General features: G+C 48.5%; 1 pseudogene; it reads right to left on the bottom strand.

The window, feature by feature from the left end:
* LOC137562066 (uncharacterized) overlaps nucleotides 1-18,039 on the bottom strand; it is a 106,490-nt pseudogene that overhangs the window by 30,696 nt on the left and 57,755 nt on the right.

Genomic DNA, 18,039 nt, shown 5'->3' with positions numbered 1-18,039 from the left:
AGGAGAAACTTTAAAGTTTGAAAGTTTGCAAAGAAATCTTGTACAGTTAGTCATTAAAAATATCACCTGAACAACTTTAGTTGTTATGTCTTCGGGTTCTCTCCTTGACTTTATAGGGCCGTACAATCATTAATTTTCTTATTTGATTCCTTGCAGATTCGATTTATCTGAAGGGAATCGGTTCCCCAAAATGTTAAATTGATACATTTTTAAACAATCGGGGGTGGGGCAAGAGCATTAGCAAATTGATGGCCTATAACTCTACACTGCATCGAACAACTATGCAGTTCGCTCGATTTTTAATAGAGGTAATCCCATCACCCCTCCTCTGCTTACTCCGGTCCAGGAACTAATCCCACCCCCTCCTCTGCTCACTCATGGCCAGGAAGGAATCCCACCCCCTCCCCTGCTCACTCCTGGCCAGGAGCAAATCTCACCCTCTCCTTTGCTCCCTCCCAGCCAGGAAATAATTGCACCCCCTCCACTGCTTGCTCCTGGCAAGGAAAGAATCTCACCCTCTCCACTGCCCACTCCCAACCAGGAATAAACCCCACCCCCTCTACTGCCCACTCACGTCCAGGAAGTAATCCCACCCCCTCCACTGTTCGGTCCAGTCCAGGAAGGAATCCCACCTCCTCCACTGCATGCTCCTGTCAATGAAGTAATCCCACCCCCTCCTCTGCTCTTTCCTGTCCAGGAAAGATTCCCACCCCTCCTCTGCACGCTCCTGTCCAGGAAGTAATCTCACCATCTCCTCTGCCTGTTCCCTACAAGGGATTGTGATAAGAAAATACATGGACTAGAAAACCATATCCCGGTCATAAATTAATGAACTGACCACATTCCTGCATGTAGCCTGTCCTTCAGAAACCCAGATAAAATGTCCCTTAATTCGACTTCAATATATATCTAATTCTACATGGTGTCATAATTTGATAACTCAGGAATCGCATGGGTGAAACAGTTTGTGATTTGCAGGGAATAATACGCTAAGATCAATACACCTTTTAAGAGGTCTATGATCCGTCTAGCTATCCTACAGCCTGAGATATAAATTCCATAGACAGGGAAGGTGTTAAAAGAAGCATGTTTAACCACTTGCTGACCGCACACTCATACCGTGCGGCGGCAAAGTGGTAGCTGGAGGACCAGCGACGCACATCTGCGTCGCCAGGTGCCTCCCTAATTAATCAGGAAAGGCCGCTCGCGCGAGCGGCCGTTTCCTGTTAGATCACGGAGCAGGTCTCCATGAATAGCCTGCGAGCCGCTGATCGCGGCTCGCAGACTAAATGTAAACGCAGGAGACGTTTGTCTCCTTTGTTTACATTGAACGGCGCTGCTGCTACAGCAGCGCCGTAAGGCAGATCGGCGATCCCCGGCCAATCAGCGGCCGGGGATCGCCGCCATGTGACAGAGGACAGCCTGTCACTGGCTGCACAGGACGGATAGCGTCCTGTGCAGCCCAGATCACCAGGGGTGAGAGGGAGGAGAGGGAGGGGGGGAATTTCGCCACGGAGGGGGGCTTTGAGGTGCCCCTCCCCGCAACACCCAGGCAGGCAGGAGAGATCAAACCCCCCCTGCACATCATCCCCATAGGGGGAAAAAAAGGGGGGCGATCTGATCACTCTGCCTGCAACCTGATCTGTGCTGGGGGCTGCAGAGCCCACCCAGCACAGATCATAAAAAACAGCGCTGGTCCTTAAGGGGGGGGGGGGTAAAGGCTGGGTCATCAAGTGGTTAATATCTATGGATCCAACACATGACCAAACCTAAAATGTTGTTTTTGTATATCATTTAACAAATGTTGTCAGCGGTGTGGCATGATTTGATAAAATGCCAAAACGTTCCACAGAAGCAAGGGGCTGGTCTCAAGCTCAAGGTCAGATTGCTGAGGGTGGGGGATCATCTCTTTTTACAATCTCCACCCACCAGCAGAGAATGGGTTAAAAACTGCTGGACACAGGCTGGGGGAGAGAGTCCTTCTTCAGCCATCCATACACCATCACAGCTGTGTTGTCCATGGGCTTCTATCCAAAGAACTTTCCAGAATTGGACTATTATACCTTTCTTTTTGATTTATTATCGCAAAGGATATGCGGTAAGTAACTTGATAGACTGCTCTTGACATTATTTTCACTTTTAATCCTTATTATTTTTTACTGTAACGATTTGTTTCAATTGCTATATTTAGTTCTGCATTTTTTAAATAAACAATAAAAAGTCATTCATCCCAGAGCTGTACTGAAATCTCCGCAAAGAGTTCACATCTTCTAAGAGAAACGTTACCATGACTATTTTATTAATATTGTTAATTTTGCTATCTCTAGAAAGGTTGTTGAATTAACCGTTTTTCCTACAGGAGTTAGACTTAGCGTATTTGCACGCTCAATTGCGGATTGGTGGCAGTAACCTGGTCTTTATATGACATCACAGATTGTATTGATTGTACGTACAATCAAAATTGGACTGTGTGTGGACTTACCAACCAGTCCAAAAGGTTACTTTGCCTGCAGTGCTGAATGCCTTCAGGATTCCCTCAGGGTCTGAGGCTGAATGATAAACTGCAGTAAAGGGAACGGGAATTGGAGGGTGACCACATTTCGTCACATTGTCGGCAGCGGTGCGACCAATCTTTGGCGTCAGTCTGTTCACTGAATTTCACGCCATTGGATGCGACTATTCTCCGAATGGCAACGGTGCCAGATTAGACAGGATTGGTGCACTTTGTTGCATTATTATCTGATGATCCAGCAACCTGTCTTTTAATGTCAGCTCGCTCACAGTCTTTCAAGCCATCTGATGCGATTATTCCCCGATGGTACTGGAGTAAGTTAGACGGGATTGCGGGGCTAGATGTCACAGCATTCAGTGAATGTTTTACTTAAAATGGGTAAGCTAGATGTTAATACCTGATGAACAATGCATAATAACATTGTGGAGAGCATCCTCTCACTCTCGCATCCAGGACTTCTCACCTCTACTTTAGAACTCTCTTCTACAGCCTGTCCGTCTTGCTTCAAAAGTAGCCTCAAGACACACCTGTTCAAGCAAGCTTGTAATTTGCTATAGCTATACGTTAAAGCTCTCTGCCAAATTTTCTAACCCCTTTGTCTACTACCCCAGTGTCCCCGCGCTACTACCCTCCAGATTGCTAGCTTGCAAAGAGCAAGGATGCTCTACCTTGTGTTTCCTGTTTTTGTGCATTTTATCTCATGAACATCCACCAGTATTGGTGATGTTTTTCAAACTACATATTAATTGTATCTGTACCTGTGTCCCTGGCTGTCCTGATTGTATAGTATAGTATAGTATGTAGTATGTTGATGAACTGCTCATGTATCTATGCTCCCCATTATTGTATGTTTTTGTACATTGCACAACACTAGGGAAGATGTTGGTGCTATATAAATAAATAAACATAAGTCTTTTTTAACTAAATTATTTTTTCTCAGAATCCTAAAAATGAGAATAGCTATGTCTTCTTACAACAGCATAGATTACCTTTGGGTTGTAGGCCTGTGACTTTCCCGCTTTTTGGTGTGTACATGATTGGTTCACAATGGCATGCATCAAGTTTTCACCCTGGTAAAATAGTATATAAGTAAACAGCATAAGTAAACAGTTCTATCAATGCATAAAGCGTAAGATAATCTGAATATAATAGCTGTCAATAGCTTTAGGGGATGAGATGTTGAGCTCTTTTTTCCAAATATTCTGTTTCCTGTCTGTTTACCTATGAAACGATTGCTGGTAGATTTGGGCGCTGGGTAAAGCCGCTAAACGGCTCACCCTGCTGCTGCACATGTCCCAGCATGCTTATTACTATTCCTCCTCCAGGTCCACGTGGACAGTGGGGAATGATATAATTCGGCTTCCAGCTATTGCTGGCTGCTTTTTTTAGTAATTTGTGCTCCGTCTTTTGACGGCACCCAAATTACTCACTGAGCACTGCTCTAGTCATAATGCCTATTACGGCCTATGGTGATGCTGGCCAAATCTCCTGCGCTGTGTTTACAGCTCGTCCTGTCTATGATGGTGGGAAGCACAATGCTAGTGATGAGAGAACTTGGCACCTTATTCTACTTTTTGAAATGCAATTGTGAAATGCAATTGAATCAATAGGACATGAGTTTATATTTTTTAGCAAAAAGGTATTTTTTCAAGAAAATAACACATTGTAAACAAAATTCTCATTGAGTGTAAATCCAATGTATTTTTATGAAAATATCTGCCCCAGGGACATTAGTTATGCATAATTTGACTTAATAGGGCCACCCTGCAAAAAATGATAGCAAGGGGCACCTTTGGTCCCCAGTCAAACCCCCCACCCCCCACCCCACCCTGCAGCCAATGAACAATTAAATATATATGTTAAAAAAAACCCACCTCTCCCTCCATTTGTTCACAAGAAAGAAAAACCCTCTTCCTTCTCCCCATCCACAAGTGCAGCCAATATGCAGTGAAATATATGTTACAAACCCCCCCCCCCCCCCCCCTTCGCTCACAAAAATCGTCCACCGCCACCTCTCCTTCTGACCAGGGCCGGTTCAAGTAGCAATTGGGCCCTAGGGCAGAATTAGCCTGGGGGCTCCCCAAAAGACACCCCCCGACAAAAGAGCGTCATTAGGGTCCCTTTGTTGCAGCCAAATTTCCCTCCTGGACCCATGAGCTGGCTGCTGACCCTCCCCCAATCACCTTCCAACTTAACTGTGCTCCCTATGTCAGTGTAGTGCCTCACCTGCCCGCCAGCACAGATGAGACGCTACTCTGTCAAATACTCTGCAGAGTCCCTGGGGAGCAACAGTTAAGATGGGGGAGGGAAACCTTGGGGGCCCCTACAGGCTCTGGGGCCCTGGGGTAGTGTTGGGCGAACAGTGTTCGCCACTGTTCGGGTTCTGCAGAACATCACCCTGTTTGGGTGATGTTCGAGTTCGGCCGAACACCTGATGGTGCTCGGCCAAACCGTTCGGCCGCATGGCCGAACTAAGAGCACATGGCCGAACGTTCCCCGAACGTTCGGCTAGCGCTGTGATTGGCCGAACGGGTCACGTGGTTCGGACCCGAATGCGCTCTGATTGGCCGAACGGTCACGTGGTTCGGCTAAATAAATACCCGAACCACGTCATATCTCCGCCATTTGTCTGTGGGTTTAGCTTTGGGTAGGCAGGCAGGGTAGTTCGCTCTCCAGCCACGCTAGCCAGGGTACCCCCCAGTCATTGTGTGTCGCTGCTGGGAACAGTAGTACACCGCTCGCTCAGCCACACTATATATAGCATTGTTTACTGCCACCGTGTACCTTGCTCAGCCACACTATATATAGCATTGTGTTTACTGCCACTCTGTGCACACGGCTCAGCCAGACTATATAGCATTGTGTGTACTGCCACTCTGTGTACACGGCTCAGCCAGACTATATAGCATTGTGTGTACTGCCACTGTGTACCTCGCTCAGCCACGCTATATATAACATTGTGTTTACTGCCACTCTGTGTACACCGCTCAGCCAGACTATATAGCATTGTGTGTACTGCCACTCTGTGTACACGGCTCAGCCAGACTATATAGCATTGTGTGTACTGCCACTCTGTGTACACCGCTCAGCCAGACTATATAGCATTGTGTGTACTGCCACTCTGTGTACACCGCTCAGCCAGACTATATAGCATTGTGTGTACTGCCACTCTGTGTACACGGCTCAGCCAGACTATATAGCATTGTGTGTACTGCCACTGTGTACCTCGCTCAGCCACGCTATATATAGCATTGTGTTTACTGCCACTCTGTGTACACCGCTCAGCCAGACTATATAGCATTGTGTGTACTGCCACTCTGTGTTCACCGCTCAGCCAGACTATATAGCATTGTGTGTACTGCCACTCTGTGTACACGGCTCAGCCAGACTATATAGCATTGTGTGTACTGCCACTCTGTGTACACGGCTCAGCCAGACTATATAGCATTGTGTGTACTGCCACTCTGTGTACACGGCTCAGCCAGACTATATAGCATTGTGTGTACTGCCACTCTGTGTACACCGCTCAGCCAGACTATATAGCATTGTGTGTACTGCCACTCTGTGTACACCGCTCAGCCAGACTATATAGCATTGTGTGTACTGCCACTCTGTGTACACGGCTCAGCCAGACTATATAGCATTGTGTGTACTGCCACTGTGTAACTCGCTCAGCCACGCTATATATAGCATTGTGTGTACTGCCACTCTGTGTACACGGCTCAGCCAGACTATATAGCATTGTGTGTACTGCCACTGTGTACCTCGCTCAGCCACGCTATATATAGCATTGTGTTTACTGCCACTCTGTGTACACCGCTCAGCCAGACTATATAGCATTGTGTGTACTGCCACTCTGTGTACACGGCTCAGCCAGACTATATAGCATTGTGTGTACTGCCACTCTGTGTACACCGCTCAGCCAGACTATATAGCATTGTGTGTACTGCCACTCTGTGTACACCGCTCAGCCAGACTATATAGCATTGTGTGTACTGCCACTCTGTGTACACGGCTCAGCCAGACTATATAGCATTGTGTGTACTGCCACTCTGTGTACATGGCTCAGCCAGACTATATAGCATTGTGTGTACTGCCACTCTGTGTACACCGCTCAGCCAGACTATATAGCATTGTGTGTACTGCCACTCTGTGTACACCGCTCAGCCAGACTATATAGCATTGTGTGTACTGCCACTGTGTAACTCGCTCAGCCACGCTATATATAGCATTGTGTGTACTGCCACTCTGTGTACACGGCTCAGCCAGACTATATAGCATTGTGTGTACTGCCACTGTGTACCTCGCTCAGCCACGCTATATATAGCATTGTGTTTACTGCCACTCTGTGTACACCGCTCAGCCAGACTATATAGCATTGTGTGTACTGCCACTCTGTGTACACGGCTCAGCCAGACTATATAGCATTGTGTGTACTGCCACTCTGTGTACACCGCTCAGCCAGACTATATAGCATTGTGTGTACTGCCACTCTGTGTACACCGCTCAGCCAGACTATATAGCATTGTGTGTACTGCCACTCTGTGTACACGGCTCAGCCAGACTATATAGCATTGTGTGTACTGCCACTCTGTGTACACGGCTCAGCCAGACTATATAGCATTGTGTGTACTGCCACTCTGTGTACACCGCTCAGCCAGACTATATAGCATTGTGTGTACTGACACTCTGTGTACACCGCTCAGCCAGACTATATAGCATTGTGTGTACTGCCACTGTGTAACTCGCTCAGCCACGCTATATATAGCATTGTGTGTACTGCCACTCTGTGTACACGGCTCAGCCAGACTATATAGCATTGTGTGTACTGCCACTGTGTACCTCGCTCAGCCACGCTATATATAGCATTGTGTTTACTGCCACTCTGTGTACACCGCTCAGCCAGACTATATAGCATTGTGTGTACTGCCACTCTGTGTACACCGCTCAGCCAGACTATATAGCATTGTTTACTGCCACTCTGTTTCTGCTGGGAACAGTAGTACACCGCTCACCCGCCACTGTATATCATTGTGCTCTGTGTCGCTGCTGGCAATAGTGGTACACCGCTCACCCACCACTGTATAGCATTTCTGTACTGCCACTGTACTGCTGCCAGTCAGCGTGTACTTTAAGGATAAGTGAAATGAGGAAGAAATCCGGTGAAAGAGGGAGGGGCAAGGGAAGAGGTGTTTCCCCTGACGGTTCACGTACAGGCCACAGGGGAGCACCCAAGAAAACCCACTCAATACCGCCCATGTTGTCCAGGACAACAACCCTCACAGATCCAAAAGAACAGGACCAGATAATTACTTGGATGACCTCTCAAGCGTCCAGCAGTGGGTTAAGCAGCACCAGCACATCACGCACGAGGTCCGAGTCCTCAGCCAGTTACAAGGAGCCAGTGGGCACAAAGCTGACACAACCGGCAGCGACACCACGCACACAACTGCCAGATAACCAGTCCGATGAATTACCTCAGGACACAATGGGGTATTCGCAGGAGCTATTCCCAGCCCAACAAACTTCCACCTTTCAAAGGTCAATGGAGGAACAGCCAGAAATGTTGTGCCCGGATTCACAACCATTAACTGTGGGAAATGCACCGCGCACTGAAATGCAAGGCGAGTCCGAGGAGGACTCGGAAACCCAAATCCCAGAGCAAGTTGGGCAGGAGGGGTTGCAATTGCAGGAGGTCGGCCGACAAGATCTGGAAGACGACGTTGGAGTGAGCTGCGCAGAGGTTGTTCTGGGGAGCTCTACTCCACGGCGGCGGCCCCCCACAATGACATATGACGAGTTTGAGGAGATGGAAGAGGAGGGTATGGACAATGTGGACATAGACCCAGATTTTGTTTGTGAACGAGAACATCGCCGTCGTAGCAGCAGCACAGATGAGTCTGTTGAAGAACCCACTGCTGCACGAGTTCGCCTTGTGCCACAAGGTAGGCGGCGCGCAATTTCAGGCACCACAAGCGTGGAAGTTCAAGTGAGAGGCAAAAGAGGAGCAAACAGAAATAGCCAGCAAGGCAGGTGCTCCAAAGTCTGGGCTTTCTTTGAAGACTGCACTGAGGATGGTACCATGGCGATTTGCAAGGTGTGCAAGACCCGCCTGAGCAGGGGGAAAAGTATTAACAACCTCTCCACCACCAGCATGAGCCGCCACATGCTATCCAAACATCCCACTCTGTGGGCAAACGCGGCTGGACAGGGTACCAGCAACACTGCCTCCCTTGGGTTCACCAGACTCACCACCAGACCCGCCTCAGCAGCAGCAGTAGCCCAGCCATTGCGTGGTTCACAACATTCACAAACATCAGACAACGCTGACACTGTCACTTTCCGGACTAGTGCTCTTGAGGTCTCCCAGTGTTCATCAAACACAACAACCAACAGCCCTTCCGTGTGCAGTGCTACGGTTCAGTTGTCTGTGTCGGAGATGTTTGAGCGCAAGAGGAAATTGCCAGCAAATGACCCCCGGGCCGTGGCAGTAACAGCCAGCATAGCCAAGCTTCTGGCCTGCGAAATGCTGCCATATCGAGTGGTGGAGACAAACAGCTTCAAGGGCATGATGTCAGTGGCCATCCCACGTTACGTGGTTCCCAGCCGCTACCACTTTGCGCGCTCTGCAGTGCCTGAGTTGCATGAGCACGTGGTCAGCAAAATAACCCGAAGCTTGAAGAATGCCGTTGCCTGCAAGGTTCACCTCACCACTGACACCTGGACGAGTGCGTTCGTCCAGGGTCGATACATCTCCCTTACCGCGCACTGGGTGAACCTTGTGGAGCCTGGCAGCGATTCCTCACCTGCTACGGCGCGGGTGTTGCCCACGCCGCAAACAGCTGCACCGCCGTCCCTCCCACTGGATAACAACAGCAGCACCTACCTCTCTGACTCCTTCTCCTCCAACGCATCTCAAAGCTGTACCTCATCCGGAAACACTAACCCAGCACCAGCAGCAGTAGGATCGTGGAAGCAGTGCAGCACAGCTGTTGGCATGCGTCAGCAAGCGTTGCTGAAGCTGATCTGCCTTGGGGATAAGCAGCACACAGGGGAGGAAATTTGGAAGGGAATAAAGGAACAGACGGATTTGTGGCTGGCACCGCTGGACCTGAAACCGGGCATGGTTGTGTGTGATAATGGGAGTAATCTCATTCGCGCTTTAAGGTTGGCTAAGCTGACACACATCCCTTGCCTGGCGCACGTGATGAACCTAGTAGTTCAGCGGTTCCTGAGGACATACCCAGGCGTGGCCGATCTTCTGTTGAAGGTGCGTCGAGTGGCCAAACATTGTAGAACTTCCAGTACTGCTTCGGGGGCACTCGCCAAGATGCAGGAGCGCTTCAATCTCCCCCACCATCGCTTGCTGTGTGATGTCCCTACGCGCTGGAATTCTACGCTGCACATGCTAGCCCGCTTTTGCGAGCAGAAGAGTGCAGTGGTCCAGTACATGCCGGCGCAGTACCGAGGCGCATCCGGCCAGCTGCCAAGCTTCTGTGGATCCGATTGGGCCAACATGTTGGACCTCTGCCAAGTCCTCCAAAATTTTGAGCAATCCACGTTGCTTGTGAGCAGTGACAACTCTTCAGTCAGCATTACCATACCACTGCTGTGTTTACTGAAGAGGTCAATGTTGAAAATCAAGGAAACAGCTGTCATGATGCAACTGGGGGAATCTGAAGGAGAAAACGATCAGCGTGATGGTACCAACATCAGGCCATCCGCCTCAGGAAACGCTGGCCCCAGCAGCTATGACGAAGAAGAGGAGGAGGAACAGCTGGAGTTGGAGCAGGAATTTCCTGCCACCACTGACGAGGGCCAGAGCGGTGCACGTAGGACTTCCACAATTCAGCGCGAATGGTCAGCAGAAGCAGACCAGGAGGAAGGTGACGACTATGATGCATCACAACAACTATCACAACGCTCACAAGAGGATGATGAGGATTCTGGTCGGACTCTGGCACACATGGCTCAATTCATGCTAGACTGCATTGAACGCGACCCACGCATTGTGCGCATTCTGGACAACACCAATTACTGGGTTTATACCCTTCTGGATCCACGGTACAAACACAATGTTCCAAAACTGCTTGAAGAAAGAGTCAGACAGGTCAAAATGGAAGAATACCAGCAGGCCCTTGTGGAGACTTTAGAGAGGAGATTGACATCCTCCCCCTCCTCTAGCCAGTTGTACGCCGACAGACTGACTTCCGCAAACCCAGGACGACCAGGAGGGCAGCAAAAAACACAAGCCGCAGCTAGTGCCCAAAAGGGAATAGTATCGGCAGTGTCCTTGGAGTGGGAACATTTTCTGACACCCATGCAGCAGCAGCCCACTGAACAGCAAGCGTGCAGATCCACCTCCAACACCGATCGCCTGGAGAAGATGGTCAAGGACTACATGTCAGATGACGTAGCTGTGTCGAACAATCCATCTGCACCCTTCAACTATTGGGTATCGAAGCTAGACACCTGGCACGAACTGGCAATGTACGCAATAGAGGTGCTGGCTTGCCCGGCAGCCAGCGTTATGTCGGAACGCTGTTTCAGTGCTGCCGGAGGCATCGTCACAGATCGGCGTATCCGCCTCTCCACAGAAAATGCAGACCGTCTGACTCAAATTAAAATGAATCAATCGGGCGGTTCAGCGGTAGTACCCTTGTGGTACTTCCGCCCTTTCTCTGACCTCACGTCCTCTACGTGATGACGCATACGAGGGTACGCGTGACGCGTACCCTCGTATGCAGAGGACGTGAGGTCAGAGAAAGGGCGGAAGTACCACAAGGGTACTACCGCTGAACCGCCCGCTGCCCGGCCTCAACGCGTCACTCTGCTACTCGGACTCCTCCTCCTCCTCACTCCACTGCCAGTGCCAGGCCAGCCACCAAGTACTATTTAACTTGCATTAAACTTTTTTATGGGGAAGCGTGCGGAGGGGGGAGCGCTAGCGGAGGGGGTGGGGGGAATTTCCGACCCCCCCGCGATCGGGGCATGCTCCCCCCTTATGCCTGCGACCCCATAGGGGGGCCGTATTGCGGCATGTTCGGGCGAACAGGGCCCTGTTCGGCCGAACAGGGGCCCTGTTCGGCCCTGTTCGGCGGCCATTCAGTAGTTCGGGGCGAACCCGAACTTAAAAGGCCGAACACCATCAGGTGTTTGGCCGAACTCGAACATCACCCGAACAGGGTGATGTTCTGCAGAACCCGAACAGTGGCGAACACTGTTCGCCCAACACTACTGCTGGGTTAGCGTTGCCGCGTGGTCCCTGTTTATTGAACCACTTTATTACATTTATGACTGCATGGCGGTACAAAGCATGCTATCCGCACGCTTTTTGTCCTCATGCAAGGCCTGGGTTGTTGTGTCTCAAAAAGCATGGCCTTCTCCTCCTGCGCCTGCTCCTGTTCCATCACGTATGCTGCTGCTGGGTTAGCGTTGCCGCGTGGTCCCTGTTTATTGAACCACTTATCTTTATTACATTTATGACTGCATGGCGGTACAAAGCAAGCTATCCGCACGCTTCTTGTCCTCATGCAAGGCCTGGGTTGTTGTGTCTCACAAAGCGTGGCCTTCTCCTCCTGAGCCTCTTCCTGTTCCATCACGTCTGCTGCTGCTGGGTTAGCGTTGCCGCGTGGTTCCTGTTTATTGAACCACTTATCTTTATTACATTTATGACTGCATGGCGGTACAAAGCAAGCTATCCGCATGCTTCTTGTCCTCATGCAAGGCCTGGGTTGTTGTGTCTCAAAGCGTGGCCTTCTCCTCCTGCGCCTCCTCCTGTTCCATCACGTCTGCTGCTGCTGCTGCTGGGGTAGCGTTGCCGGTCCCTGTTTATGGAACCTCTTATCTTTATTACATTTATGACTGCATGGCGGTACAAAGCATGCTATCCGCACGCTTCTTGTCCTCATGCAAGGCCTGGGTTGTTGTGTCGCAAAGCGTGGCCTTCTCCTCCTGCGCCTCCTCCTGTTCCATCACGTGTGCTGCTGCTGCTGCTGGGTTAGTGTTACCGGTCCCTGTTTATGGAACCTCTTCTCTTTATTACATTTATGACTGCATGGCGGTAAAAAGCATGTTACCTGTGCAAAGAAACATGACATTTTCAGCATTTAAAAGACAGTTTTTCCTTTGAAACTTTACAATCAATTTTCTCAAAAACTATAAGCTCTTTTTCAAATATTTTTTTTCCTCTTGTACCCACTCCCAAGGTGCAAATACCCTGCTAATTTGGGGTATGTAGCATGTAAGGAAGCTTTACAAAGCACGAAAGTTCGGGTCCCCATTGACTTCCATTATGTTCGGAGTTCGGCGCGAACACCCGAACATCGCGGCGATGTTCGGCGAACGTTCGCGAACCCGAACATCTAGGTGTTCGCCCAACACTACCCTGGGGCAATTGCCTGTTTTTTCCTATGGTAGCTCCGGCCCTGCTTCTGACTTGCAGAGTGTCGAGTAGCAGGAGTGGGTATATATTTACCTGCTCCCGAGCTTCACAGCTGAATACTCTCTGCTGCCATTCACCGGCTCTCGATCACCTGACCGATGCGGGTCACGTGACTGGGAATGGGCGAATGGCAGCTGAGAGCATTCTGCTGTGAAGCAGTGTTTGGAAGCAGGAAGTAATTACACCTGCTCCCGCTACTTTGCATGGCGGGAGGAGGTGGCGGAAATGGTTTTTGTGAGTGAATGGGGAGAGGAAGGGAGAGGGGTCTCCAAAGCCTCTGCCCCCCCCCCCCCTGCGATAGCTGGGGTTGCAGGGGCGATTGTTACGCCCATGCCTCTGAGACTATTGTTCCACAAACATATTTCATGAATTATCTCTCCTTATCTGTCTTGTCTCATACATTATCTCTTATCACGGTTGAGTAAAAAAAAACAGGTCTCTTGTTCCGATTTTTTCTTGCCCTATCTGTTTTCCTCTTATTGCAGAGCACCTGATAAGTAAAACGTGCTTAAAAAAAAAAAAAAAACAGTGTTAAGTAGACCAAAAATAACTAATTTTACATATTTCTTTATTTTGCTTGGAAGTATTTGTTACAGGATACCAGAACCCAACTAATGATTAAAAACATGTGGTGGTTTTTCAAACTACAAACCAATTGTATGTATCTGTACCTGTGTCCCTGGCTGCCCTGATTGTATAGTATGTTGAACTTCGTTTTTGTATATTGCACAGCACTAGGGAAGATGTTGGTGCTATCTAAATAAATTAATACAAATAAGTTTACATAAAAAAACAAGTAGTCTTAAAAAAAACAGTCTTTTTTAATGAAATTATTTTTTCCCAGAATCCTAAAAATGAGAATAGCTATGTCTTCTTACAACAGCATAGATTACCTTTGGGTTGTGGGCTTGTGACTTTCCCGGTTTTTGGTGGGTACGTAATTTTGAATGGTTCACAATGGCATGCATCAAGTTTTCACACTGTTAAAAGAGTATAAGTAAATAGCATAAGTAAACAGTTCTATCAACAGGGATGGCCCGAACGGTTCGCCGGCGAACGGTTCCCGGCAAACTTCCGTGGTTCGCGATCACGGCGAACCAGGAACTTTTCCGGAAGTTCGGTTCGCCCCCATAGTGCATCATGAGGGTCACCTTTGACCCTCTACATCACAGTCAGCAGACACATTGTAGCCAATTAGGCTACACTCCCTCCTGGAGCCCCACCCCCCCCCCCCCCCGTATAAAAGGCAGGCAGCATCAGGCAGTGGACTCACTCGTGTGCCTGCAGTAATTAGTGAAGGGATAGCTGCTGCAGACTCTCATAGGGAAAGCGTAGTTAGGCTCTTGTAGGCTTGTTAGCTTGCTCCTGGCTGATTGTTATTGCTAAATAAGCACCCCACAACAGCTGTTTTGAGAGCTAATTTTGTTCTTGTGATTTTTTTTTTTTTTTTTGTGGCCCACTTGCATTATATACAGCCCTGTCAGTCAGTGTCACTGTGCCTGTCTGTGTATGACAGGTGCACATGTAATACCCATCACTGCATATACCTACTACCTGTTGTTCACTTCAGTGCACCCACCTACCTACGTGAGCGCACGCAGTGTGAAATACCACTCCGTGCATACCTGTTAACTGCACCTGTGTGACTGACTGCACATTGTATTAGTCAAGTCAGTGCATACCTTTCACTTCATAACCCCCGATATGGACAAAACAAAAGGCAGAGGCAGGCCACCTGGCAGGACTGTTTGAGGTCGCGCTATCGTGATTTTGTGTGGCCCACGACCAAAGTACAGTGCCATCAACCCCCAATATTGTCAGGACGTAGTTGACTATTTAACACAGAATATCTCATCTTTCTCAGCTTCCGCACGGAAGCGTGACATATCTTCCTCCTCCTGCTCTGATTCTGGCACCCCACTTAATACTCAGTCGGCCGCCACCACCAAAGTGCCATCACCCCAGGGCTCAGTGGTGTGGAAATCTTTTTGTGTGTCTGCCTCAGATGAGAGCAATGCCATCTGTACTCTCTGCCACCGAAAATTGAGCTGTGGAAAGACCAAGACCCGCGTAGGGACAACTACCTTACGAAGGCACATGATTACAAAGCACAAACTGCAATGGGATGACCACCTGAGGGAAAGCAGCATACAAAAGCAAATCCACACACCGCAGTGGAAGATATGCATATTATTTCTCAAAAAAGGCGACACCTAAACTGTACCGTGATGTTGAAAGGCAAGTGGTGTCATCTCTGGCACACAGCGTTGGGTCAAGGGACCATCTGACTACGTGGTCTGCAAAGCACGGTTAGGCCTGCCTGAAGACTAAGTCAGTCCCCACACACAGCATCTCTGCCTGCACGCCGTGTGACTGCCTGCCCCAAGACTAAGTCGCTCCCAACACAGCATCTCTGCTAGCAGCGGGCGCTATAATAATTTTTCTGGTGCATGTACATGCCTGTGTAATTTTTCTGGCTGCACTGCGGCTGCAACAACAAAACAAAAGTCATGTACATGTGCCAATTCCCCTTCGTGATTATTACCTTGCCGCGGTGAAGGGGCTTGCGTATCACAATGAAGCTATGACCGCCAGCTATATGAGTGTCTCGGGGGGGGGGGGGGGGGCACCCAAGATAATAAGGTTGTTGCTTCATTGTGGACAGACCAAATTTGATCAGCTGGACAGTCACTGTTCTGCCATTCAGCTACCTCAGCCCGGCGACCATATGGGCTTGAAAACCGCCACTCTGGCCATGGTGCGCACCAGTCCAGCACGGCCGTCACTACACAAACAGCTGTTTGCGGTGCGTTACACAGTGAGTTTGGTGTGTCAGTGTGAAGCAGTACTCTAATTACACTCCCTGATTGATGTATACACATGCAAGAGGTTTTAAATCACTTTAGGCCTGCAATTTAGCATTCAATGTGATTTTGGCCCTTAAAACGCTGCTTTGCGTCAAAACCAGATTTTTCCCTGGGACTTTTGGCGTGTATCCCACTCCGCTATGCCCCCCTCCAGGTGTTAGACCCCTTGAAACATCTTTTCCATCACTTTTGTGGCCAGCATAAATGTATGTAGTTTTCCAAGTTCACCTCTCCATTGAAGTCTATTGCGGTTCGCGAACGGGGTTCGCGCGAACCAAACTTTCGCGGGAGATTCGCTAACACGGTTTGCGAACCTAAAATCGGAGGTTAGGGCCATCTCTATCTATCAATGCATAAAGCGTAAAATAATCTGAATATAATAGCAGTCAATAGCTTTAGGAGATGAGATGTTGAGCTCTTTTTCCAAATATTCTGGTTTCCTGTTAGGGATGCTCATTCAGATTCCGTGGAAATGCAATTTCCGAAATTCCAATCGGAAATTGCATTTCCGCATCGGAATGCGGAAATCGGTAATGCAAGTGCGGTTGGCTGATTTCCGCCAGAAATTGCGGAAATTTCCGCCGGAAATCGCGGAAATTCCACCAGACTTTAACATTGATTTTCTCAAAAACTATAAGATCTTTTTGAAAACTTTTTTTGCATCTTGTTCACAAGATTCAGTTTAATAAACGCTGAACATTTTGTGTTTCTAGGACTTAAGGGGGCTTTGCTATTAACCGCTAAAGTCGGCAGATTTTTACTGTAATGTAAAATGCAGAAAATCTACCTATTTTCTGCATTTTACATTACAGTAAAAATCCGCCAAGACAAATTTTCAAGGTTTATTAAACAGGATCTTCTGAACAAGATGCAAAAAAAGGTTTTCAAAAAGACCTTATAGTTTTTGAGGAAATCGATGTTAAAGTCGGGCGGAATTTCCGCAATATCCGGCGGAAATTCCGCATTGGAATGCGGAAATTGGTAGTGGAAAGCGGAATCGGTAATTTGCAACGGTGGAATGCTGATTTACAGCGGAATCGGAAATTGGCATTTCCGACCATCCCTATTTCCTGTTTACCTATGAAACGGTTGCTGGGAGATTTGGGCGCAGGGTAAAGCTGATGAACGGCTCACCCTGCTTCTGCATTAGTCCCTGCGGCGCTAATTACTATTCCCCCTCCAGGTCCACGTGGATGATGGGGAATGATGTAATTCAGCCTTTTAACTATTGTTGGCTGCCGAATTACAGTGTTTTTGTAGTAATTTGTGCTCCGTCCTTTGACGGCGCCCAAATTACTCACTGAGCGCTGCTATAGTCATAATTCCTATTACGCCCTACGGTGACGCTGGCTGCGCCCAAATCTCCTGCACTGTGTGTACAGCTCGTCCTGTCTATGATGGTGGGAAGCACAATGCTAGTGACGAGAGAACTTGGCACCTTATTCTACTTTTTGAAAACAAGTATTTTTGTGAAATGCAATTAAATCAATAGAACATGGGCTAATATGGTTTATATTTTTTAGCAAAAAGGTATTTTTTAAAGAACACATTTTAAAGAAAATTTTCATTGAGTGTAAATCCAATTTGTATTGTATTTTTATGAAAATATCTGCCTCAGGGACCATAGCTTTGCATAATTCGACTTAATAGGGCCACCTGCAAAAATGATAGCAAGGGGCACCTTTGGTCCCCAGTCAAACACCCCCCTACATCCTGAAGCCAATGAAGAATGAAATATATATGTAAAAAAAAAAAAAACCTCTCCCTCCATTTGTTCACAAGAAAAAAAAAACCCTCTTCCTTCTCCCCACCCACAAATGCAGCCATTAAGCAGAGAAATGTGTGTTACAAAAAAGCTCCGCCCCCTATTCGCTCACAAAAATCGTCCACCGCCACCTCTCCTTCTGACTTGCAGAGTACCGAGTAGCAGGAGTGGTTGTATATTTACCTGCTTCCAAGCTTCACAGCTGAATACTCTCTGCTGCCATTCACCAGCTCCCTATCACCTGACCGATGCGGGTCACATGCAGGGCCGGATTTGTACTTCTTACCGCCCAAGGCCGACTATTAACAGCCGCCCCAACTGAAACCGTATCCTACCACCTCTCTCCACACACACACACCCAAAAAATGTTGGGCCGCTGGTGTCCACCATTGCGGCTAGTGAATCAATCACGTCACACGGGGGAACTGGTCAATCAAGCGATCTACAGGTG

The sequence above is a fragment of the Hyperolius riggenbachi genome, chromosome 3, assembly GCF_040937935.1.
Source record: "Hyperolius riggenbachi isolate aHypRig1 chromosome 3, aHypRig1.pri, whole genome shotgun sequence".
Classification (NCBI taxonomy): domain Eukaryota; kingdom Metazoa; phylum Chordata; class Amphibia; order Anura; family Hyperoliidae; genus Hyperolius; species Hyperolius riggenbachi.
Note: the sequence above shows the minus strand (reverse complement) of the source record. Positions and strands in the feature narration are given on the sequence as shown.